Here is a 26236-nt window from a genome sequence, read left to right as displayed (position 1 = left end):
ATTGATTTGTGCTCGTTGTAATTCACACAGTCGAGTTGATACATGTCGTCAACTAGTTTCAGTTTGGAATGGTATTAATCTGATTCGTACTGTTGATTTGTTCACTGAGGCTTTTTAGAATTGATTACACTGTGTTTAGCCTGTTCAGTTGAATCAAAAACTACTTAAGGATTGGTTATAGCTGCAATTTTAATGAAAATTTCAGAGTTTAAGTTAAGTGGATTGCCAATTTGAGTATGGGTTGAACCATTAAAGTAGTCTATAGTGCAAATACACCCTGGCTGACATCTTTACAGATGAGAAGTCAGGTGTAAGGTGAGTTTAATAATAAAAGGCTGAAGATGCACATGAGAATGGTAGTGGAACCTATTGTACAGCAGGGTATCTACTGCTTTTCTGAATTTCAGCAGTTTAAAGTAGAAGAAACCCCATGCCTAGACAATCCTAAGTGGAGATGACAGCCTTTAAGGCTTATTTTAAGCCCTGGGCAGCCTGTCTTAAAAGGCAGGTTCTTCCTTTCTATAGGGATGTAAAAAGGGGTCAGACATCAAGAGTTAAGGGGAGGAGATCAGAAAAAAAAATTGAAGGGGGCTGAACATAAAAAAAGAACTAGTTGGGGTGAGAGCATTTTTTGAATCAGTCTAGGGAGGTTTTAAATTGAGTTTCTTGGTTTAAATTCAGAAGTCAGTTTTAAATTCAGTTTCAAAACTGAATTTCAACTCCAGCATCTCTTAAAAGAACAAAAGCATAGTTTGAAATAGGCAATCCTGTCCAGTGTTTGAAGTTTTGAAGCTATTGGACTCATTTGAACATTAGTAGATTCTTCTCTGCGATCTGTTGTTTCTGGGCCATATTTCGATTTCCTGGGCTTTGGTCGTGTTGCTATTGGTTTGTTGTTTGTTGCTTGATTTCTTCTGAAATTTCCACTGGATTCTGGGTTTATTGTTTGGTTTAATCTACTGGTTGCTGTTGGCATTTGCTACTACTTGTTACTGCTGTTGTTGCTGCTGCCATTTTTGCTGCTGCTGATTTTTCTACTTTCTTCTTGTTGTTGTTGTGTTTCAACATCCAGGTACATATTTCGAATCACCTTGATGTAACTTGAATTGAAGTTGAAACGGGATTATGCAGCGAATCTGTACATTTGGATGCTATTTATCGCTTTCAATTTCATATATGTCAAATGAAGTAGATTCATCTAATATTAGTTCTGTTTTATATTTTGTATGAATATTGGAAACATGACTGTATAATTGAAACTGTTAGGTGTGTAGATTTTTGTGACAGAAATTTAAATTATGTAGATAGTTTATAAAGGTCACATCCCGTAGTTGTTGATTTGAAAAATAACATGTTAAATTTTGACGCAAACTAGTAGGATAATAAGCGAGTAATTTCGCAGAATCGTTAAGTCTGGCGTATTTGAAGTTTGATTCGATGTAGTAAGGCTAAGGTCATGAACTTAATAGGCATGGGTTGATTTCGAACCAGGTTTGTCAGAGTTCCTTCAAAGGCAATAGATTTTCGAAGTGTCAATTAAGTTTAACAACTTTCGAATGTGTTGGTAGTCAAGTTTGGCCCATTTTCGAAGAATAAAAATTAGTTCCAATGGTTCAATTCGTCTAATAATGTGAGGTTTAAAGTAGTTAAAGAATAATTGGTTTGTTTTTGATAGCGTTTGTCAATTCTATATCTTATAATTTCATTTTTTTAGTAATGTTCAATTATGGAATAAGGCGAGAAACAATTTTCTTTGAGCAAATTCGATTGGGATTTTGCGTTTGGCGTTTTTGTAACCCAATAATTGATAAAAGGCTCAAACTTGCCAAGCTCGTAATTTAATTAGCGTATATTTTTCTTTCTTTCATTTTTAGAGACAAACATAATAGAAAATGTAGTCGCTGTAGGTTTATCCTTTCAAAAAATGAGACGAGCCTCGCCAAATAAAAATGCAAATCGCGGGGCCCTCAATAACTGGTCATAATAAAATACTTAGAATATGGGATGGACTGTTTAGTGAATTTCGCTGCCCTCCCCAAAGATAATAACGCGTTAGACTCTTTAGGCGCGATTTAATTAAATTACCTTCTTAAATTCGGGTGCGCATTTATGTGACCCAAATTCAAATCTCAGCGGAATCGGAATGTGTTAAAAACCACGGGTGCATTGATTTTGACGTGGTTCGAGATGCATTTTCACGACGTTGCAATTCTATAAAAAATAATAATAATAAAAGCGGTTTAAACTTAATAAAAGCACATAAGTTATAACATGTATTAAATCAGATATTTAGCCATTATAACAATTTAAGCGACCGTGCTAGAACCACGGGATTCGGGGGTGCCTAACACCTTCTCTCGGGTCAACAGAATTCCTTACTTAGAATTTCTGGTTCGCAGACTTCATTTGGAAAGTCGAATATTTTCCTCGAATTGGGATTCAAGATAAACCGGTGACTTGGGACACCAAAAGCCAAACCTTTCCAAAGTGGCGACTCTGAATTAAATAAATAATCCCATTTCGAATATTATCACTTAAATTGGAAAAACTCCCTCGCGCATTTTACCCTTCGGGGTAGGCACGCAAAAAGGAGGTGTGACAGTCCGTAGAGCCAAGATCAGAGAAGTGCCAGTTTAGAGTTTGAAGCCCAATGCGGTCCCCGCTCCATTTCATGCGGACCGCACTATAAGCCACCGCGGCCTCACTCGATTTTGTGCGGTCCGCATTGCCCGAGTTCAGAGAGCTGAATTTTAATTCAAAAGCCTTAGTGCGGCCGCACGTGATTTTGTGCGGTCAGCACTAGCACCGCAGGGGTATTTTTGTCCAGATTTTTCAACTTAGTATAAATAGCTTCTTTTCCCATTTTTAGGTTATCAAATTGTTTTGGTACTCGGTTGCGTCCGTGATTTTGAATATTTTAGCTTCATTTTAACATTGAATCTTCTAGTTTATCTTAGCAATTAATTAATATGAGTTTTTATTCATCTATTTCTTTGTTTTCTTCTCTAATTATGAGTAGCTAGACCCATAAGCTAGGGTTGTGGCTCAACCCTAGTGTGGGTAATTGATGGGTCTTGTGTAGATTGATTATATATGTTTGATACTTGAGCTAATTTCATGTTTAATTGCTGAATTGGTGGTTGCAAATACTAGTTTGTGTTTAGTTGACTTTGGCTTTTCTTGAGAAAGAGAGCCTAAGTCTCTGAAATTGGTCCAACAAGGAATTGGGGCGTACTCAAGAGATTGATAGCCCCAATTAAAGGGTTAAATCTAGAGATAGTAATACCCGACTTGAACCTTGATTGCTTATGCAAATTTGCATACCCAATTGGTGTTGAGAAAGTAAATTCGGGCAAAATCACTCGAACCATCGAGAGGTGTAGAGTGGGTAAAACCGTACAACGGTTATATCATACTCCCCAAATATGTCAATCATTCCTTAGTCTCAAGTATCCTTCAATTGACCACCTAGGCAAAAGTCACTACCCTAGTGCCTTTTAACTATTTGAACAACTCGTAATAGTTTACTCTTAGCTTATTCTAGTTTAATTTAGCATTGTAGTTTGATAAAATTAGAAGTAAATGGAAAACTAAAATATGTTAAGAAGTGCAATTTGGAACACATACACAACTCCACTTTAGACAGACACCCGACTCCAACTTCTAGCTCCCTATGGAAATCGATCCGGACCTTAATCGGGTAAAAGCTGCTTCGACCCTCTCTCACTACTCAATAGTAGTGCAGGGTTGGCCTCGATCACTTTTTGGCGCCGTTGCCGGGGAGCTAACGGTTTCGGCTATCTATCTAAATAGTTTTGTGTATTGTTCTTCTTTCCTTTTTTGTTACTAATTTTGTTTGTGTCACAACTCAGGTACCAAATGGCAGCGAACAACGCCAATGACCCTCTTGGAAATATGATTGTGGGGGAGGAGGTAGTTGATGTCAGAGATGATGAGGTGCCTCTTGTATCTCAAGGACAACGTAGAGGCCACCAGACTAATGCTAATGTTAATGACAATATCCCAGACCCTCCTCCGCCACCTCCAAGAGTGGCTCCTAGAGTGCTTCCGAACCAAGGCTATGCAAGTGCTATTGTCCCACCCCAAATTCGGGCGGGAAATTTTCAAATAACCAATATGATGTTGACCTTACTAGAGCAACGTGGGTACTTCACGGGTGCTGCAAATCAAAATGCTTACAAATATCTCAAGGGGTTTGTGGATACATATTGGGGGAGCAAGCAAACTAATGTGTCCGAGGATGCGCTTAGGTTGAGACTCTTCCTATTCTCACTTAGAGGGAAGGTACTGGATTGGCTCGAGCAACTTCCCAACCATTCCATCACTACTTGGGATGAGTTGGCGGATAAGTTTATTGCAAAATTTTCTTACCGGGGCATATGGCTGCATTGAGAGATGAGATCTTGGCGTTCAATCAAGAGCCCACAGAACCTTTGCATGAGATTTGGGAGTGTTATAGAATAATGGCGAAGGAATGACCCAACAATGATATGACTAAGGCGATGATCCAACAAACCTTCTACCGGGGTATTAATACAACAAACCAATGCATAGTGATCCAACTTGCTGGGGGTAACTTCATGAAGCTGTCGTATGATGAGGCTTGTGACATTCTTGACGAGATGGATGACACTTCTTTCGCTTGGTAAAGTATAGCCAATGTGCCCCAAGGTGACCCCACGGTTATTCATTTGCACAAGGAATTACATGATCATGGGCAGGCTATAGCTGAGTTGACAACTACAATGAACCAACTTGCAAAGGCACAGTTGCAACAAGTTCAAAATCCTCGCCAAGTGAATTCCATGGAGGGTGTTAACATGCTTGTCAACAAAATAAGGCAAAGAGGTCAACGGAACCAAGGGAATTAGGAGCAATTTGACAATGATTGTGGTGGATTTCAAAATGATGGTTATGATGAACAAAGTGAAGAGGTGCAATACGTGAATAATTATCAAGGCCAAATAGGCAATTCTTCCAACCAACAACAATGGAGACGCCAAGGCAATTTGGGCAATCAACAACAAGGCAATGGTAACTGGGGGAACAACAACCAAAACAACAACTGGAGCAATTAGAACAACAATCAAAACAACCAAGGAAATTGGAATGGTAATAGCAACAATTGGGGTGGTAATAACAATCAAGGTAGATGGAACAATGGAAACCCAGGAAACCGGGGGTAAGGCTTTCAAAGGCCCCCAATGTACCAACAACCGAACAATCCACCCCCATTTCCATCTCAAGGTCCTAGTTCTTCTAGAAATGATATGGGTAGAATCGAAATGATGTTTGAACAGATGATGAAGAAGAATGCGGACTCGGATGCTCAGTTGGCTTCCCACAATACCTCTATCAGAAACTTGGAGGTGCAGTTAGGCCAAATCTCACAGTCTTCAAATACTCACCCTAAGGGTGCTTTACCAAATGATACAGTAGTGAACCCGAAGGGTGGGAACAATCATGTTATGGCGGTAACGTCAAGAAGTGGGAGAGGTGGTGATGTGCATGCCTCCAAACAAAAGCAAATTGTGGATGATGATATTGAGTTGCAAGAAGATGAAGTGCCTTTGGTGGTTGAAAATGTGAATGAAGAAGTGAGGATTGATATTCAAGATGTCGAGGTAGAAACCTAAAATGAAGTGAACCCGTCTAGGGAATACATAATAGACATGCCGGAGCCGGTTGTGCCTAAAGCCAAGGCTCATTTTCCAAGGCCACCTCCACCTTATCCTCAAAGGCTTGCGAAGTAGAAAAATGAGAATCAGTTCAAAAAGTTTATTGACGTGATGAAAAGCTTATCCATCAATGTGCCTTTAGTGGAGGCTCTTGAACAAATGTCGGGCTATGATAAATTCATGAAGGACTTGGTAATAAAGAAGCGGTCTATGGATTATGAAACTATAAAGATGAATCACCAAGTTAGTGCAATAGTGCATTCAATGGCCTCGAAGCTTGAAGATCCCAGTGATTTCATCATTCCTTGCACTATTGGGAGTGCGGATTTTGCTAAAGCTCTATATGATTTAGGGGCTAGTATCAATTTGATGCCCTATTTAGTTTTCAAGACTTTGGATATTGGGCAGCCGAGGCCGACTTCCATGAGATTACAAATGGCAGATAGAACGATGAAGAGACTATTGGGTATTATTGATCATATGCTTGTCCGGGTGGACAAATTTATCTTGTCAGCTGACTTTGTGATCTTGGATTGTGAGGTATATTATGAAGTTCCTATCATTTTGGGGAAACCTTTCCTTGCTACGGGGAAGGCCTTAGTTGATGTAGAAGCAGGGGAATTCACCTTCCTGGTGGGTGATGAAAAAGTGGTCTTTCATGTTTGCAAATCGATGAAGCAGCCCAACAGTACCTAGGTGTGCTCTTTTGTGGACCTCATCACATCAGTGATAATTGATAACACCAGTGCAATGATCAATGTAGAGGACCCTTTGGAGGCCGTATTGTTGAATCTTGATGTCAATGATGATGAGGGCCAAGCGAAGTGCGTGAATGCTTTACATGGAATGGGCTCTTACTCTTATGAGCCTAAGAAATTGTCTTTGGACCTCGAGAATAGAAAGACTCCACCGACTAAACCTTCAATTGAGGAGTCTCCGGTGTTGGAGTTGAAACCACTACCTCCACACTCAGGTATGAGTTCTTAGGCTCAACTTCTACTTTGCCAGTTATTCTTTGCTCTTGTCTTACTAACATGCAGGTTGATGCCACATTGGCGGTGCTTCAAAAGCAAAAAAAAAAAGCAATTAGATGGACTTTAGCTGATATTGGGGGGATAAGTCCCGCATTTTGTATGCACAAGATTATTCTGGAAGATGATGAAAAGCCCTCCGTGGAGTATCAAAGGAGGTTGAACGAGGCAATGCAAGAAGTTATGAAAAAGGAGGTGATCAAATGGTTGGATGTCGGGGTTGTGTACCCCATCTCTGATAGCTCGTGGGCTTCACCGGTGCAATGTGTACCGAAGAAGGGTGGTATGACTGTGGTTGCAAATTCAAAAAATGAGTTAATTCCTACCAGAACCATCACCAGTTGGAGGGTATGTATGGATTACCGCAAGTTGAATAAAGTGACCCGCAAGGATCACTTTCCTTTGCCTTTTCTTGATCAGATGCTAGACCGACTTGTTGGGCATGCCTTCTACTATTTATTGGATGGGTATTCTGGGTACAACCAAATCTTGATTGCTCCGGAAGATCAGGAGAAGACCACATTCACTTGTTCATATGGCACCTTTGCTTTCTCTAGGATGCCTTTTGGATTGTGTAATGCACCGGCTACATTTCAGCGGTGTATGATGGCCATTTTCACCAATATGGTGGAAGACATTTTGGAGGTGTTCATGGACGACTTTAGTGTTGTGGGGGATTCATTTGATGAGTGCTTGAAAAATCTTGATAAGTTCTTGGCTCGTTGTGAAGAAACCAATCTTGTTCTCAATTGGGAGAAATGCCACTTTATGGTGGAAGAGGGCATAGTTCTTGGGCATAAAATTTCAAAGCATGGTATTGAGGTAGACAAAGCAAAAATTGTGTGATTTCAAGGCTCCCTCCCCCTTCATCTGTCAAGGGAGTCCGAAGTTTTCTTGTGCATGCGGGGTTCTACCAGAGATTTATCAAAGACTTTTCGAAGGTGGCAAATCCCTTGTGCAAGTTGTTGGAAAAAGATTCTAAGTTTACCACCACTCCTATCATTACCGTACCTAATTGGAGCTTGCCCTTTGAGCTCATGTATGATGCGAGCGATGTTGCGGTTGGGGCGGTTTTGGGTCAAAGAGTGAACAAAATATTTCATCTGGTGTACTATGCGAGCAAGACAATGAATGATGCTCAAGTGAACTACACGATGACCGAGAAAGAACTTTTGTCTATTGTGTTCACAATGGAAAAATTCCGACTGTATCTTATGGGTGTTAAGGTTATTATTCATACTGACCATGCCCTACTCTGGTACTTGATGACGAAGAAGGATTTTAAAGCTAAACTAATGCGATGGGTCTTGTTACTTCAAGAGTTTGATTTGGAGATTGTGGACCAGAATGATAGTGAGAACTAAGTGGCGGACCACTTGTCCTTCTTGGAGGAGCAGGGGAGGCCTCGTGATGGCCTAGAGAGCAATGATTCATTTCCCGACGAACAACTCCTCTCGGTGTCGATGAATGATATGCCATGGTTTGCCGATGTTGCTAAATTCCTTATGACTGGTATAATCCCGTATGACCTCTCTTCTAACCAAAGGAAGAAGCTCAAGTGGGATAGTTTGGATTTTTATTGGGATGAGCCATACTTGTTCAAGATTTGCACAGATGGTGTGATCCGAAGGTGTGTCCCGGAGGAAGAGCAATTAGGTATCTTGGAGGCTTGTCATTCCTCTCCCTATGGTGGCCATAATGGCGGGGCAAGGACGACTTCCAAAGTTCTTAGTTGTGGGTTTTATTGGCCAACTTTGTACAAAGATGCAAGTGAACTTGTAAAGAGGTGTGATGAATGTTAATGAGCGGGTGGAATTTCAAAGAAAGATGATATGCCTCTCAATACCATTCTTGAGTTGATATTTTTGATGTGTGGGGCATTGATTTTATGGGCCCGTTTGTTAGCTCGTGTGGGAACACATACATTCTTGTGGCGGTGGACTATGTTTCAAAGTGGGTTGAATCCGTGTCTTTGCCCAGCAATGAGGCCCGGAGTGTTGTTGCATTTCTCAAGAAGAGCATCTTTACAAGGTTTGGTACTCCTCGTGCAATCATAAGTGATGGAGGGTCTCATTTTTGCAATAGAGCTTTTGACACTTTGCTTTCAAAGTATGGTGTCAATCACAAAGTTTCTACTCCCTATCATCCTCAAGCAAGTGGTCAAGTTGAAGTCTCTAACAGGGAAATCAAAAGTATATTGTCAAAGACGGTCAATGTAAATAGGACCGATTGGTCAAAAAAGTTGGATGACGCTCTATAGGCTTATAGGTATGCTTACAAGACTCCGATTGGTATGTCTCCATATCGGTTGGTGTTTGGGAAATCTTTCCATCTACCGGTAGAGTTAGAGCACAAGGCCATGTGGGCTTTGAGGAAGCTAAATCTTGAATGGGATGTTGCAGCAAATTTTCATGTGGAGCAGCTTAATGAACTTGATGAATTCCGATTCTATGTCTACTCTAGTTCGTCCTTGTACAAGGACAATATGAAGTACCTCCATGATAAATATACTCGTAGAAAGGAGTTCAAAGTTTGTGATTTGGTTCTCTTGTTCAACTCTCGGTTATGTTTGTTTCCGGGAAAGCTTAAATCAAAATGGTGTGGACCTTTTGAAGTGGTGTGTGTGACACCGTTTGGTTTTCTTGATTTAAAGAACAAAAATGGGGAAGTTTTTAGAGTGAATGGGCATAGGGTCAAGCACTACTTGGGAAAAATTGATGACAGCCACGTGGTGACACTTCTTCATCTCAAATAATTTGATGGTAACCTGCATCGTGCCGCGACGTTAAATCAAGCGCTTCTTGGGAGGCAATCCATTTGTTTTTATTCTTGTTTTTCTTTGATTTTCATGGTAGTATAGGATTTATTTTTGGACTAACTGGTTGTGAGATGCTACAGGATTGTGTTGCTGCAGTGTAGGACATAGTGAAAAAAAAAGTGTTCCAGTCTCTGAATTTTGCCACCGCGGCCGCATTACATTTTGTGCGGACTGCGGTGGACTATTGCGGCCGCATGGCATTTTGTGCGTACCGTAGTGGGTTGCCTTCTCAAACTTGAAACATACTGTGTGGTGCGGACCGCAGTCCATTTAGTGTGGTCCGCACTGGGTTGGTAAGCTGGGCCCTAGGTCATTTTCTATAAATAGAGCCTGAGGCCCTCTTGTTACACTTTTCGATCTCTTTACTCTCAGAACCCTAAAACACTATTCTTCATCCCTTTTACTCATAACTAGCTGCTAAGAATCGTTAATCATCACTAAATCTCACATCTGGTAACTTGTCTTCTTTTTTAATTGCTTTAATTTTGTTATTCTCCTTTACTTTTTGTTTTTCTTGCCTATTATTTTGTTCTTCCCGTATTTTCTTCGATTGTTAGGTTAGGGTAGTTAACTTTTTGGTTAAAGTAGAATTAGGTAGTTAAAATCACTGGGCAAACACTTAGGGACCTTTATTAGGTGTGAAATTGGACTTAAAATCAAAATACATTGAACCCTAAGTGAGTGTTGCTTCTGGGCACTTAGTGCGGACCGCGGTCGATTCTGTGCGGTCCGTGGTACTTTAGTGCAGTCCGCAATGGCATTTTGTGCGGACCGCATTGATGAGTGTCTGTAAGCTGATCTTCAAGGACTACGACCGCACTACATTTTGTGCGGTCCGTATTGGTCCCTGTGCGGTCGCACTATATTTTGTACGGTTCGCATTGCCTGGATACAGAAAGTGGGTAGTCTGAACCCCACCTCTGTGCGGACCGCATTGCCATTTTGTGCGGTTCACATTGGCCTCTGTGCGGCCGCACTCTATTTTGTGCGGTCCGCATTGTTTCACCTCTGCAACTGTCTGTAACATTTTCTTTTCTGCAACTCTGATCTTAATTATTTTTACTGATACTAACAAGCCTAATGTATGTGAAACAAAGAGGCAAGGGTTCTAAACAAGCTGGTCGAGGTGAATCCTCCCGGGGAGGGACACAGAAAATGGTAAGATTGACTACTCAAGCCTGGCAAAACATTAAAAACACGAGGAAGATGATTAAAGCTGCTGATAGGGCCATTGACATGTCTGGGAGTGAGTACAAGCGCTCCCAAGAGATATCTTTAGACTCAATCCCAGAGTACATCCCTAACTGACCGGAGAGAAACAGACTAAAAGACACTCCTCCCACTTCCTCCGTTGCCCAAGCGTCAGTAAATGTATCTTCTGGGTCGTTTGAGGGCTCAACTGAAGGCAGTGGGGATGAATACTCCACCTCTCCCACAGCTTCATTATCCGGAGAGGGTGCAGTAGGAGAAGAGGTAGTAGGAGAAGGGGGTGAGCCCCAGGTTGGCGGGGTAGAACGAACTAGAAACCCGGAGGTGTGGCAAGACCGATTTGTGAGCGAGGTAGCTTATCACAAATTTAGGGAATGGTGGACAGTGAGGAAGTTGATCTTAGAGAGGAGCTTTGTTGATAGAGACTTATTACCTTACAATCCCAATGTGAGGAGGCAGTTTAGGGAGAAAGTTGGCTGGGAGTATTTCTTGAACAGCTGTGAGGATGCAAACGAGCACCTGGTCAAGGAATTCTATACCAATGTTGCCCATATCAAAAAGGGCACAAAAGTGACCAAGGTGCGAAATCTGAAGGTGTTTTTTGACGGGAAAACAATAAATGATTACCTCGGCTTTGATGAGGAGGATGAGGAACTGTATATGGCAAAGATGGAATTGGGCGAGGAGGTCCGTCCCTGGTTGGCACAGTATCTGGAAATCCTAGGTACCACCCCCTATTGGCTAAATGCGGGAGTGAAAATTTTGAGAAGAAGTCAGAATTTTGAAGCCAAGGGGTGGGAAACAATTGTGTGCAGCAGATTGGACCCCACTACCCATGACAACTCCCTCCCTCTTCATCGGGTAGTTTTGGTGGCATCAATCATGGAGGGGTAACCGATTAATGTCGGAAAGGTAATGTCTCAGGTAATTACGCAGGTAGTCAGTGAGGGTGATAGAAACTACCCCTTCCCCAGCTTCTTGACCATGTACTTCAGGGACCTCAAGGTTGAAAAGAGGCCATTTGATATAAAGGTAAAACGAAGGCCCCGTTCTCATGGTACAGTATGCAGGGTGATGACAACCCAAAGAGCAAGAACTTCAAGGGAACAGCTACTGCTCCAACTGGCCAGTCTGAAGAGCCAGTTGTGGTAGTGGCTCCTACTCAGCCTGCCTCCACCTCCGCAGACATTCCACCTGGTCCATCCACTTCAGCAGATCTTGAGATACCCTCTTCCCGAGCCTACCTAGTGACTGCATACCAACTGAGCCAGGCTCTTCTCAGCATCAACAACTGGATGCAGACAGCTTCATCCAAGTTGTTTATCCTCAATACTACAGTGGAAGCTTAGTCGGCAACTCCGCCTCCGCAAGTCTCGCAGTCTATCGAGGATGCCTCAAGGAGATTCTGGCCAACCAGAATAAAATCCTTGACACCCAGAAAATGCTCACGGATGTTGTTGATTCACACAGCAAGGCTCTCAAGGATCTTGCTAAGGAGCAAAATAAGTTGAGGAAGACGCGGGCTTCCAAGGAGTCCGTAAAAGCGTTAAGGGCTGAGGTTGACAAGATAAAGGCAAATCATCTGCCTTTGGACTTATTGCTACATGACCCGGTACCAGCAGCTCATCCCCAGCCTGAGCAGTTCCAGAGTCCTCCCAAGAGGAAAAGGATGATTCCCCGAGCAGACGATGCTGTCATCCAGTTGGCAGACCCACCGAAGACTTCATCCAGTCAGCCACAGGATGCACCTTAGGAACCTGTCCAGGTCCAGGCCCAGGTCCCAGCAGCAGAGCAGCAGGCTATAGGGAACCAATCTGAGGTTCCCAAGCATATTGAGGACCTAGGGACCACTCAGGAGCCCATGCAGACAGACGGGCCATAGGGAGTCTCTATATCCTTTTCCCCTTTTCTTTTTGGTGCTTATTTGGTTTAGTTGGCATTGGGGACAATGTCAGCTTTCATTTGAGGGGGTAGGCCCTACTTTTATGGATTTGGATTATTGTATATATTTGATAGTTTTTATTCTTTCTTTATTTTTCATCTTTGGTTTGTATATAATTTTAACATTTCATTACATTTCTCGTACTTTTATTTTACTTTGGGTCTGCATATAAAGTTATGTTACATTGTACATATTCACCTCATCTATTGTATATTCGATTAAATCCCCTCTTGTATATATTCATTTTATTTTCCGCAAATTTTCTTTCTTAGCTTCTTGTTTATGTTCGTAGCTTCTTGTTCTGAACGTTTGCAATAAGCCTTTGGTTTTCTTAATGCCACGGTTCTTTCAAAAGGTGGAGTTTGTGTGAACCTGGTGTCTCTTCCCAATGATGGATGTCGTGACAACCTTCTTAAGGGTTTGAGTCCGTTTTTCTTTTTGCTTTTAGTAGTTAGTGGTAAGGGTACCTCAAGCAAAATTTCACTTGGGCCTAGCACATTTGCCTTTGATCTCATGGTCAAAAATAAATTGTTGTGTTTAGGATGGTGAAAGTCGTGACCTTGAGACTCTTGTGTTGACCGATAATCATCAAGTGGTTTTTCGGGACCATTGTGTGCTCAAATCTTATCTAAGGTTGTTGTGGGTCCCCGACTCTGTGTCTTTAGCAATCCCATAGCTTGTGTGGTGAGAAATTGCATTGCAAGTCCAAGTCCTGAGCCATTGGTCTTAGAACTTGCCCTGAATATTTGTTGAGACAAAATCCTAAGTGAATTTTGACTTGAGAAATGATTATAGGCTCTCCTCGGTCCAACTGATAAGCTTGAACACTTCCATAACCTACCAATGATAACATCCTTAGTCAACCCTTTTGAGCCTTAAACCTTTTTCCTTCAAAGAACCATGATACAAGCCTTTACTCGTTCTAAAAGATACCCTCTCTTGGCACCCAATCTTACATGGAAAAAGTTTAAGTTTGGGGGGAGAGACGAGGATGTCAACAAAATGGTAAAAACGTACAAAATAAAGAAAAGAAAAGGCAATGAAAAAGAAAGAAAAACAAAAAGACAAAAGAATGCTCAAAGTAGAATTGAAAAAAGGGGGATTCAAGAAAAGCAAAGAATGAAAGGTGTGAAAAGTTGAGAAAGGAGAAAAGATTTGAAATGTACAAGAAAGAGTGACAATGTGTCTCTCTAACCCCTTAGAAAGAAGTGAAAAGACCCAAAAAGTCAAATGAATTTGAGCCAAAATGAAACAAAAGAAGTGCTTAAGGGAAGATGGAACATACTTAGACCAAGCATTACCTACCCTAAACCAAAAACCTTCACTATGTCTCCACAAAATCCCTATATGATCTTGAGTTGAATGAAACATACATTAGTGGTGACTCACATAAGATGCAAGCATATGGTACTTAGAGACGGACTCGTGACTTTTCCTTGAGAGAGATGAGTGATTTTCCATTAACCTCGTTCTAAGTGCTACTATTCTAAAGGTGAGGTTTGCTTAGGGAGAGTTGAGGATGTGTGAGTTTGGGTTCCACAATGACCAAAGTAATAGAAAGAGTTCTTTGATGTGTTGAGTCAACTCTTGATGCTCTTGTGTCGCACTTAATCCACGGTGTTTCAAAGAGTAAAATGTTGTTAATGATTCATTTGTATTGAGGGCAATTGTTAGTCCCAATTGATGCTAGATAAGGGCACTTTAGGACAGCTGAATCTTCTTGGAATTTTCCTTGGGGGAGTTGATAACTAGGGATTTTGATACATTTTACACTCCTTCTTGCTTATGTTTTGATTAGAAATTTGTACAAAATAGTCCCAAAAGGCTCACAAGTTGCGCTTGATTGCAGGTTTGATCAACAAAGTGACAAGATGTCAAAGATCAGCTCAAAAAGAAATAAAACTTGCACAAGTACCAAAACAAGACAAATCTCAGGCAAAACAGGCTTAATGCGGCCACACACCATTCTGTGCGGCCCGCACAAGTGAGATTCAGAGAGGTTGATTTCCAAGCCAACAGGCAATGCAGCCGCATGAGATTTAATACGGCCCGCATTGGAGTCACTACGGCCACACTCGATTTAGTGTGGTCCGCAGAGCCAAGAATCAGAGAAGTGCCAGTTTGGAGTTTGAAGCCCAATGTGGTCCGCGCTCCATTTCATGCAGACAGCACTAGAAGCCACCACGGCCGCACTCGATTTTGTGCGGTTCGCATTGCCCGAGTTTAGAGAGATGAATTTTAAGTCAAGAGCCTTAATGCCGCCGCACGTGATTTTGTGCGGTCCGCACTAGCCCCACAGGGGTATTTTTATCAAGGATTTTTCAGCTTAGTATAAATAGCTTCTTTTCCTATTTTAGGTTATCAGATAGTTTTGGTACTGGGTTGCGCTCGTGACTTCAAATATTTTAGCTATTTTGAGTAATTTTAGCTTTATTTCAACATTGAATCTTCTAGTTTATCTTAGCAATTAATTAATATGAGTTTTTCTTCATCTATTTCTTTGTTTTCTTCTCTAATTATGAGTAGCTAGACGCATAACCTAGGGTTGTCGCTCAACCCTAGTGTGGGTAATTGATGAGTCTTGTGTTTTCGGGCTAGATTAACTATGAGTGTTTGATATTTGGGCTACTTTTATGTTTAATTGCTGAATTGGTGGTTGCAAACACTAGTTTGTATTTAGTTGACTTTGGCTCTTCTTGAGAAAGAGAGCCTAAGTCTCTGAAATTGGTCCAACAAGGAATTGAGGAGTACTCAAGAGATTGATAGCCCCAATAAAAGGGTTAAACCTAGAGATAGTAATACCCGACTTGAACCTTGATTGCTTGTGCAAATTTGCATACCCAATTGGTCTTGAGAAAGTCAATTCGGGCAAAATCACTCGAACCACCGAGAGGTGTAGAGTGGGTAAAATCGTGCAATGGTTATATCATACTCCTCAAATATGTCAATCATGTCTTAGATTCAAGTATCCGTCAATTGACCACCTAGGCGAAAGTCACTATCCTAATGCCTTTTAACCATTTGAACAACTCGCAATAGTTTACTCTTAACTTATTCTTTTAATTTAGCATTGTAGTTTGATAAAATTAGAAGTAAATCAAAAACCCAAAAATGTTAAGAAGTGCAATTTGGAACACATATACAACTCCACTTTAGACAGACACCCGACTCCAACTTCTAGCTCCCTGTGGAAATCGATCCCGACCTTAATCGGATAAAAGCTACTTCAACCCTCTCTCGCTACTCAATAGTAGTGCAGGGTTGGCCTCGATCAGCAGGCGACATTGTATAGTTTATGCCAAAAAAGAAAAAAGGGATAGCCTTAACATACCTGCGTCGATTCTCTTGAAAACCCCTCTAACACCCGTTGATTGCGACAACATGTAACAACTGATCGCAATAGAAAAAAATTCGTATGATATTCTTTGAAAAAGATTGCACCTACTCCCTTGAAATCGCAAAATCTCACGTTGCTAAGATACTAAGAATTCTCGTTTGAATTCTTGAAGATGCTTATGTGATTTTGTTGAATTGTTGAAAATGAAAATTCTCACGCTATACTGTGTTATGAAGCCTCAAATGAACTATGGTCATCTGTCACAGAACAAGCTCACGTCCAAAGCCTTGGAGTTCAAAATGAATTCTTTGAAGTTTCAAAATAAATTCTTTGAGTTTCAAATGAATTCTTTCAATGTCTTGCTTGGTAGGTCCCACTTGACTTTAATGCTTAGAAAGACTACTTATCTCAAAGTGTGACACCAACGTATAATACCTATTAGTCATACTAACCTTTAGTTGTCATGGTCCCACGTGGATAAGATAATTTTACTCTTACCCACTTAAATTAATAATTAACTAATTATCTCAAATTACTTAAAATATTACTCCTTTTAATACACTTTATACATCATATTATCATGGTCATATGGTACCTTGTATGACACTAGTCCATAAATATCGGGTATTATAGCTCGGACCGTATTTTATCCCAAATTGCCAAACTTCGACGAAATTTATTTTCTTTGATTTGCTTACCCTCTCACCTTTACGAATTTACTTATCACTTGTTTGAAATAACATAATACTTATAATCCCAAGATAATTTCATTCCCGAACTTATGTTGCTTAACTTAAGACGAAACTTTAACGTACGGAAAAATGTGGGATGTAATATCTCATTTTCGAGATTATATCAATTTAGTTATGGCGTACTTCCACGTACGAAAATATGGGGTGTAATATTATTCCCCCTTTAGGAACATTCATCCTCGAATGTTGACTGATACATTTATCATTCACATAACCCATAGCTCTTGATAAAACTTTAATACTCTTCTTGCCATTTAGGCAACTGTTCTTTGAATAATTTCAAAGTCCAGGGCATTCCCCCTTTAGGCCTCTTTCTCGCACCACAGTTTGTGGTCGGAATTCTTCCAATCTCGTAACTCTTGCTATATTCTATCATACAGCCTGTACGACTTTTCCTTGTATGTGCGCCTGTGTGACTCTTCGCTCCTCTTTCCTCCAGTTTTTAGCCAATCTTTAGGCCTCACTTTGCAAATATATATAGAGCTTGATAAAATGTCCCTCTAGGCATCTGTAGGTATATTGAAGTTCTTCGCTCGGTACTTTGTCGAACTTACGAATATTATTATACCTTATTTCATAGATCCACTTATCCATTCGTATGACTTCACTGCATTTAGGTAGGTTTTATTATACCATAACTCTTACTTCGATTCATTTTTACTGAGGTCTGCTACTGAACTCCATGTTACTTTAGTTACTTATCCCATATGTATAAATCTAAGTCCTTTAATGCCTCATCATTACATGATCATCTTAAGAATAATGGCATAATCTCACCTCATACCTTGTGACTTTTGTCCATCCACTGTTGATTCACCTTAATGTGGTGACGACCCAAGGGGTTATCACCGTAATTATTCCTTGTTTCGTGCTCCCGAGGCCTTGAAAACCTTGCTTTTAGTTGCCTCGATTGGCGTGCACAGTTCGGACGCGTAGCCGGAAAGTTTTTATGTTAGAATATGTGAATTATGTGAAATATTTGATGAATTTCGATAGTAATATGCATAATATTGACTTCGGTCAACATTTTGGGTAAACGGACCCGAACTTGTGATTCGACGGTCTCGGAGGGTCCGTAGAAAAATATAGGACTTGGGCGTGTGCCCGGAATTAAATTCTGAGGTCCCAAGCCCGAGAAATGAATTTTTGAAAGAAATTGTTTTTCTGAAATTTGATATGAAAATTTGAAATGAAAAGGAGTTAGAAAATATAGGTATCGGGCTCGTATTTTGGTTCCGATGCCCGGTACAAGTCTTAAATATGTGTTAAGCACTATCTATAAAGTTTGGCTAAAAACAGACGTCATATGACGTGTTTCGGACTAAAAATAGAGATTTGAGTTATGAAAGTTGAAGAAAGAAAATCATGTGTTTGAGGCTTGATCCTATGTATATGATGTTATTTTGGCGATTTGATCGCACGAGTAAGTCCGTAAGATGTTTTTAAGGTTGTGTGCATGTTTGGTTTGGAGCCCTGAGGGCTCGGGTGAGTTTTGAATGGGGCCCGGGAGGTCTTGGACTTAAGAAAATGCAGGTTCAGGTGTTGCAGACACCAGCGCGGCCGCGGTCATTTCCGCGCGGTCCGCGCTGGAGCCGCGCGGCCGCGATGCCTTTCTGTGCGGTCCGCGTGGCTGAGTCGGAGGGCTAGGGTTTCAGGTTAACCAGCGCGGCCGCGTACCAAAACAGTGTGGTCCGCACTGGAAGGGTTCAAAAAAGCCCCAATTTTTTCTCCCACTCGGCGCGGCCGCAACACATTTTTGTGTGGTCCGTGTCAGGTCCTCAGAAAGGTATACAAGTTCGGAAAATCTCAGTCATTTTTCACTTTTCAAAAACCCAAAACCTAAGAGGCGATTTTCCAAACAACTTTTCTTCTCCAAAACGATTGGTAAGTGAGTTCTAACTTAATTTCTTTATTCCTTAACATCTTTTAACATAATTTCAACTTCAAATCAAAGATTTTTAGGGGTGAAATTGGGTGTTTTTGGTAGAACCTAAGTTTTCTACAAATTGAGAAGTTGGACCTCAATTTGGGGTCCGATTTAAAAACAAATCATATATTTGGATTCATGGGGGAATGGGTAACCGGGTTTTGGTCCGAACCTCGAGTTTCGACCACGTGGGTCCGGGGGTATTTTTGACCTTTTTGGGAAAAACCTTGAAAAATCTATTTTCATGCATTGGGGATGATTCATTTAGTAATTATTAATGTGATTAAGTAACTTATGACTAGATTCGAGCGGATTGGTGGTGGAATCAAGAGGTAAAGCTATACTAGAAGCGTGAGTTGAGTTTGGAGCATTCGAGGTAAGTGTTTGTTCTAACTTTGGCTTGAGAGAATAGGATTAGGATGATATTTGCTACTTGCTAATGTGGAGTACGGTGTATAGGCATGGTGACGGTTATCTATGCACCGGAGTCTAGCATGACCGTAAGTCTTGATTGATTTTAATTCGAATAATGTGACACAAGCTCCTTGTTTATTTGATAAGTTTCATATAATGTGAACGGTTGAGGAAGAATGATTTGAAAGGAGAATGTGTTATGAATACTCCCTTGCCGGGATGTGTAGACTGATATATATATTCTCCCTCGTCGGGATATTTTGGATTGTTAGTTGTACCCTTGCTGGGTTAAAGGTATTGAGTTGTTATTCTCCCCTGAAGGGGTCTACTATATGAAGTCAGATATTATGAACTATATTATGGGATCGTGTAGCATGCTGTCCACTTATATATGATATTATGGGATCGTGTGGCACGCCGTCCACTTATATATGATATGAATTATGATCGTGTGGCACGCCGTCCACTTGGTTATTGACCTCCGTTGTCGGTGACATATTATGCACTGTGATAAAGATGAAATGGGAACGGGTGGTACGCCTACCACGTGGTATATGGAAATAGGGATCGTGTGGCACGCCGTCCACCTATATATTGTTAAAAGGGATCGTGTGGCATGTCGTCCACCTATATATTGTTAAAATGGATCGTATGGCACGCCGTCCACTTATATACTTATTACGGGATCGTGTGGCACGCCGTCCACTTATATATGATATTATGGGATCGTGTGGCACGACGTCCACTTATATATGACATTATGGGAACGTGTGGCACGCCGTCCACTATATATATATATATCATGGAAACCGGAGTTTCTTCTGTTTATTTCCGATATTTCATTTTTATCTGTTACTCCCCGATAGCATGTCCCCTCCCAGTTTTACTTTGTATTATCTTGTTATTGTTTTCTTGCACTTGTTGTATATATATCTGTACAGGTTAATTGTGGTAGGTATTGTCTAGCCTCGTCACTACTTCGCCGGGGTTAGGCCAGGCACTTACCAACACATGGGGTCGGTTGTGCTGATGTTACACTCTGTGCATTTTTATGCACAGATCAGGGAGCAGCTTACGGACCGCAGCAGTAGGACTTATGGGAGCTATCTTCAGTCCAGGGACTCTCGAGGTAGCCTAGCTAGCGTTCGCAGGCCGAAGTCCCTTTCCATGTTTTTCGTTTGTTCATCTTGTATCAGACAGACATGATGTATTTCCTTTCAGACATTGTTTGTAGTAGTCCGTGAGCTAGTGACACCAGACCTTGGGTAGTGATGTGTATTAAAGTCTTCTGCTTAAATTTTATCTCGTTTATTATATTGTTTGAAAGAAAGCAGGAAAGGTGTTTTAAATATTTGGCTTGCCTAGCTCCGATAGTAGGCGCCATCATGACACCCGATGGTGGGAAATCTGGGTCGTGACAAGTTGGTATCAGGGCACTAGGTTACTTAGGTCTCACAACTCACGGACAACTCGGTAGAGTCTGAGGGATCGGTACGGAGACGTCTGTATTTATCCCGCAAAGGCTACTAAGTTAGGAAAACTTCACTTTGTTCATTCGTGTCGTGCGATTCTGATTCTCAAGTATTGATCATCCTCCTACTCTGTTCTTTCGCAGATGGTGAGAACACGTGCTTCCTCTTCTACCGCGCAGCAGCCCGAGCCCCCAGCTCCTATCAGGGGCAGAGGGCGAGGCCGTGCCAGAGGCCGAGGCAGAGCTCAGCCCCGAGTAGCAGTCCCAGAAGTGGAGCCTCATACTGACTATGACGAGGAGGTTCCAGCTCTAGCAGCTCCAGTGGGCCCAGCTCAGGTCCCAAAGGGTTTCATAGCCAATCCAGTGCTTCAGGACGCTTTGGTCCGACTGGTAGGCTTTATGGAGGGCATTTCTAGAGCGGGTTTGCTTCCCGTAGCTCCAGCCACATCTCAGGCTGGGGGAGGAGTTCAGACTCCCGATACTCGTACTCCAGAGTCGGTAGCTCCTCAGGCTTAGGTTCACGCAGTTCAGCCAGCCGTGGCAGTTCAGCCAGCTGTGGCAGCCCAGCCAGGTATTGCGGCTCAGTCCAGCGATGGTGCGGCTATGTCCGCGGATGCTTTGTGGAGGCTTGATCGTTTCACCAAGCTCTTCACAACCACATATAGTGGCACCCCCTTAGAGGATGCTCAGGATTTCATATTCAGCTGTCATGAGGTTCTACGGACTATGGGCATTGTAGAGACCAATGGGGTCGACTTCGCCACTTTTCGCCTGGCAGGATCCGCCAAGACTTGGTGGAGGGATTTCTGTTTAGCCAGGCCAGCAGGGTCGCCATCATTGACCTGGGATCAGTTTTCAGAGTTATTTCTGGGGAAGTTTCTACCAGTTACTCAGCGAGATGCTCTTCGTAGGCAGTTTGAGCGTCTCCAGTAGGGTCCTATGATGGTCACCCAGTATGAGACCCGGTTCATTGATCTTGCTCGTCATGACATTGTGATACTCTCCACCGAAAGAGAGAGGGTGCAGAGGTTTATTGATGGGTTGGCCCAGCCGATCCGTGTTCAGATGGCCATGAGTTCTGGTAGCGAGATTTCATTTCAGGAGGCGGCAGATGGTGCCCGCCGGATAGAGATGGCACTTGCTCAGAGAGGTAGTCCTGGGTCTGATAAGAGGCCCCGTTATTCTGGTAGATTCAGTGGTACCTCGTCTGGATATAGGGATTCTTATGGTAGAGGCCATCCTCCGAGGCCCTTTCAGTCAGCTCTCCAGGCTTCTAATGGTACACCAGGTGGTCGTGGTTCTCAGCCGCAGTATTCTGACCAGCAGTTCTTCAGTTCACCATCAGCACCTACCAGTGCACCACCACTTCATTATTCTCAGCAGCCAAGGGCTTGTTATACTTGCAGCGATGTGAGTCACATTGCCAGATATTGCCCTCGAGCTTCCAGCAGCTCGCAGCAGCAGGGTCCTCGCCTGATGATCCAGGCACCAGTTGCCCCACAGCCTGCCCAGCCAGCTAGAGGCGGGGGTAGAGGACATAGAGGTGGAGGTAGAGGTCTTAGAGGTGGAGCTCAGACCGCTAGAGGTAGGGGTCAGCCAGCAGCAGATCGTCCTAGGGATATGATTCAGGGAGGTGGGGCCCAGCCCCTTTGTTATGCTTTGCCAGCCAGGTCAGAGGCTGAGTCATCAGATGTTGTGATTACAGGTACTATTCTTGTCTGTGATAGGGATGCTTCTGTGCTATTTGATCCCGGATCTACGTATTCATATGTGTCATCCTATTTTGCACCCTATTTGGTTATGCCTAGTGACTCGTTGAGTATTCCTGTTTGTGTGTCAACACCGGTGGGTGATTCTATTGTGGTCGACCAAGTTCATCGTTCTTGTATCGTAGTGTTTGGGGGTCTTGAGACCCGTGTTGATTTGTTGCTTTTGGACATGGTTGACTTCGATGTTATATTGGGGATGGATTGGTTATCCCCGTACCATTCTATTTTGGATTGCCATGCCAAAACTGTGAACTTAGCCTTACTGGGTTTACCCTGCTTAGAGTAGAGAGGGACTTTTGGTCATTGTACCCACTGTGTTATCTCGTATGTGAAGGCTCGGCGTATGGTCGAGAAGGGATGTTTGGCCTATTTGGCATATGTTTGCGATTCTAGCGCGGAGGTCCCTGATTCTGTGCCCGTTGTTCGGGAGTTTCTTGAGGTTTTCCCTTCAGACTTGCCGGGTATGCCGCCCGACAGGGATATCGACTTTTGTATTGATTTGGCTCCGGGCACTCAACCCATTTCTATCCTGCCATATCGTATGGCCCCGCCGGAGTTGAAAGAGTTAAAGGAACAGCTGCAGGATTTGCTTGAGAAAGGTTTCATTAGACTAGTGTTTCGCCTTGGGGCGCACCAGTGTTATTTGTGAAGAAAAAGTATGGTTCGATGAGAATGTGCATCAATTACCGGCAATTGAACAAGGTTACAATTAAGAATAAGTATCCACTACCGAGGATTGATGATTTATTCGACCAGCTTCAGGGTGCGAGGGTGTTCTCGAAGATAGATTTGAGATCTGGTTATCATCAGCTGAGGATTAGGGCGTCTGATGTCCCTAAGACAGCATTTCGTACTCGGTATGGGCATTATGAGTTTTTGGTCATGTCATTTGGGTTGACCAATGCCCCAGCAGCATTTATGGAATTGATGAACCGAGTGTTCAGGCCCTATCTTTATTGGTTTGTGATTGTTTTCATTGACGATATTCTGATATACTCCCGCAGTCATGAGGAGCATGAGCAGCACCTCAAAGTAGTTCTTCAGACCCTGAAGGGTAGGTAGTTATATGCTAAGTTCTCAAAGTGCGAGTTTTGGTTGAGTTCGGTCGCATTCCTGGGTCATGTCGTATCAGCAGTAGGTATTCAGGTAGACCCGAAGAAGATAAAGGCAGTCAAGAACTGGCCTCGACCAGCTTCAGCTGCGGAGATTCGGAGTTTCCTGGGGTTAGCAGGTTACTATCGTCAGTTCGTGGAGGGGTTTTCATCCATTTCAGCCCCTATGACCAGATTGACCCAGAAGGGTGTCCAGTTCAAGTGGTCGGACGAGTGTGAGGCGAGCTTTTAGAAGCTCAAGACGGCTCTGACTACGGCACCAGTATTGGTTTTGCCCACAGGTTCAGGGCCATATACGGTCTATTGTGATGCGTCTCGTATTAGGCTTGGTGCAGTGTTGATGCAGGAAGGCAAAGCCATTGCTTATGCTTCGAGGCAATTGAAGATCCACGAGAAGAATTAACCGGTTCATGATCTCGAGTTGGAGCCATTGTTCATGCCCTGAAGATCTGGAGGCATTACTTATATGGTGTGACGTGTGAGGTTTACACTGATCACAAGAGTCTTCAGTATCTGTTCAAGCAGAGAGAGTTGAATTTGAGGCAGAGGAGGTGGTTAGAGTTGCTAAAGGATTATGATGTTACTATCTTATACCACTCGGGGAAGGCCAATGTGGTGGCCGATACATTGAGCAGGAAGTCCGCCAGCATGGGTAGTCTTGCTTATATTCCAGGCAGCCAGAGATCGCTTGCTTTGGATGTTCAGGCCTTGGCCAATCGTCTTGTGAGGTTGGATATTTCTGAGCCTAGCAGAGTGTTAGCTTGCACGGTTGCTCGTTCATCATTATTAGAGCGTATCCGCGAGCGGCAGTTTGAGAATCCCCATGTGTGTGTCTTGAGAGACACGGTGCAGCGTGGAGGTGCCAAGAAAGTAACCTTAGATGATGATGGTGTATTGAGATTGCAGGGGCGAGTTTGTGTGCCCAATATTGATGGGATTAGAGAGTTGATCTTAGCGGAGGCCCACAGTTCTCGGTATTCTATTCACCCGGGTGCCGCGAAGATGTATCAGGATCTGAGGTAGCACTATTGGTGGCGTAAGATGAAGAAAGACATCGTTGTGCTTGTGGCTCGGTGTTTGAATTGTCGGCAGGTTAAGTACGAGCATCAAAGACCTGGTGGTCTATTTCAGAGGATTGCACTTCCCGAGTGGAAGTGGGAGAGGATTATGATGGATTTCGTTACTGGACTTCCGATGACTCGGAAAAAGTTTGATGCAGTTTGGGTTATTGTTGATAGGCTGACCAAGTCAGCGCATTTTGTTCCTGTTGCAGCCACCTATTCGTCCGAAAGGTTAGCCGAGATTTATATCAGGGAGATTGTTCGCCTTCATGGAGTGCCGCTATCTATCATTTCGGATCGGGGTACGCAGTTTACCTCGCATTTCTGGAGAGCGGTTCAGCGAGAGTTGGGCACCCAGGTTGAGTTGAGTATATCATTTCATCCCCAGACGGATAGTCAGTCCGAGAGGACTATTCAGATTCTTGAGGACATGCTCCGAGCCTGTGTCATTGATTTTGGAGGCTCGTGGGACCAGTTTTTGCCGTTAGCAGAGTTTTCCTACAACAACAGCTACCAGTCCAGCATTCAGATGGCTCCGTATGAGGCGTTGTATGGTAGGCTATGTCGGTCTCCAGTTGGATGGTTTGAGCCAGGAGAGGCTCGATTATTGGGTACGGATCTGGTTCAGGAGGCCTTGGACAAGGTCAGGATTATTCAGGATAGACTTCGTACAGCTCAGTCCAGACAAAAGAGTTATGCAGACCGCAAGGTCAGAGATGTTGCTTTCATGGTTGGGGAGCGGGTATTGCTCCATGTATCGCCTATGAAGGGCGTGATGAGATTTGGGAAAAAGGGCAAGCTCAGCCCTAGGTTCATCGGTCCATTTGAGATTCTTGATTGTGTGGGAGAGGTGGCTTATAGACTTGCCTTGGCACCTAGCTTGTCAGTTGTGCATCCCGTGTTTCATGTATCTATGCTCCGGAAGTATCGCGGAGATCCATCGCACGTGTTAGATTTCAGCACTGTCCAATTGGAAAAGGATCTGTCATGTGAGGAGGAGCCGGTGGCTATTCTAGACCGGCAGGTTCGATAGTTGAGGTCGAAGAGTTTTCCTTCGGTGCGTGTTCAGTGGAGAGGTCAGCCTCCTGAGGCATCGACATGGGAGTCCGAGTCCGATATGCAGAGTCGCTATCCTCATTTATTTCCCGACTCAAGTACTTCTTTATTTTGTCCGTTCGAGGACGAACAGTTGTTTTAGAGGTGGAGAATGTGACGACCCAAGGGGTCATCACCATAATTCTTCCTTGTTCCGTGCTCCCGAGGACTTGAAAACCTCGCTTTTAGTTGCCTCGATTGGCGTGCGTAGTTCGGGCGCATAGCCGGAAAGTTTTTATGTTAGAATATGTGAATTATGTGAAACATTTGATGAATTTCGATATTAATATGCATAATATTGACTTCGGTCAACATTTTGGGTAAACAGACCCGGACCTGTGATTCGACGGTCCCGGAGGGTCCATAGAAAAATATGGGACTTGGGCGTGTGCCTGGAATCAAATTCTGAGGTCCCAACCCCGAGAAATGAATTTTTGAAAAAAATTGTTTTTCTGAAATTTGATATGAAAATTTGAAATGAAAAGGAGTTAGAAAATATAGGTATCGGGCTCGTATTTTGGTTCCGATGCCCGGTACAAGTCTTAAATATGTGTTAAGCACTATCTGTAAAGTTTGGCTAAAAACGGACGTCATATGAC

The 26236-nt window shown here is 42.8% G+C and overlaps 1 pseudogene; it reads left to right on the top strand.

The window, feature by feature from the left end:
* LOC142162963 (uncharacterized) overlaps positions 1-25740 on the top strand; it is a 39623-nt pseudogene extending 13883 nt beyond the window's left edge.
* Positions 25741-26236: the final 496 nt, after the last annotated feature.

The sequence above is a fragment of the Nicotiana tabacum genome, chromosome 8 (assembly GCF_000715075.1).
Source record: "Nicotiana tabacum cultivar K326 chromosome 8, ASM71507v2, whole genome shotgun sequence".
NCBI lineage: Eukaryota > Viridiplantae > Streptophyta > Magnoliopsida > Solanales > Solanaceae > Nicotiana > Nicotiana tabacum.
Note: the sequence above shows the minus strand (reverse complement) of the source record. Positions and strands in the feature narration are given on the sequence as shown.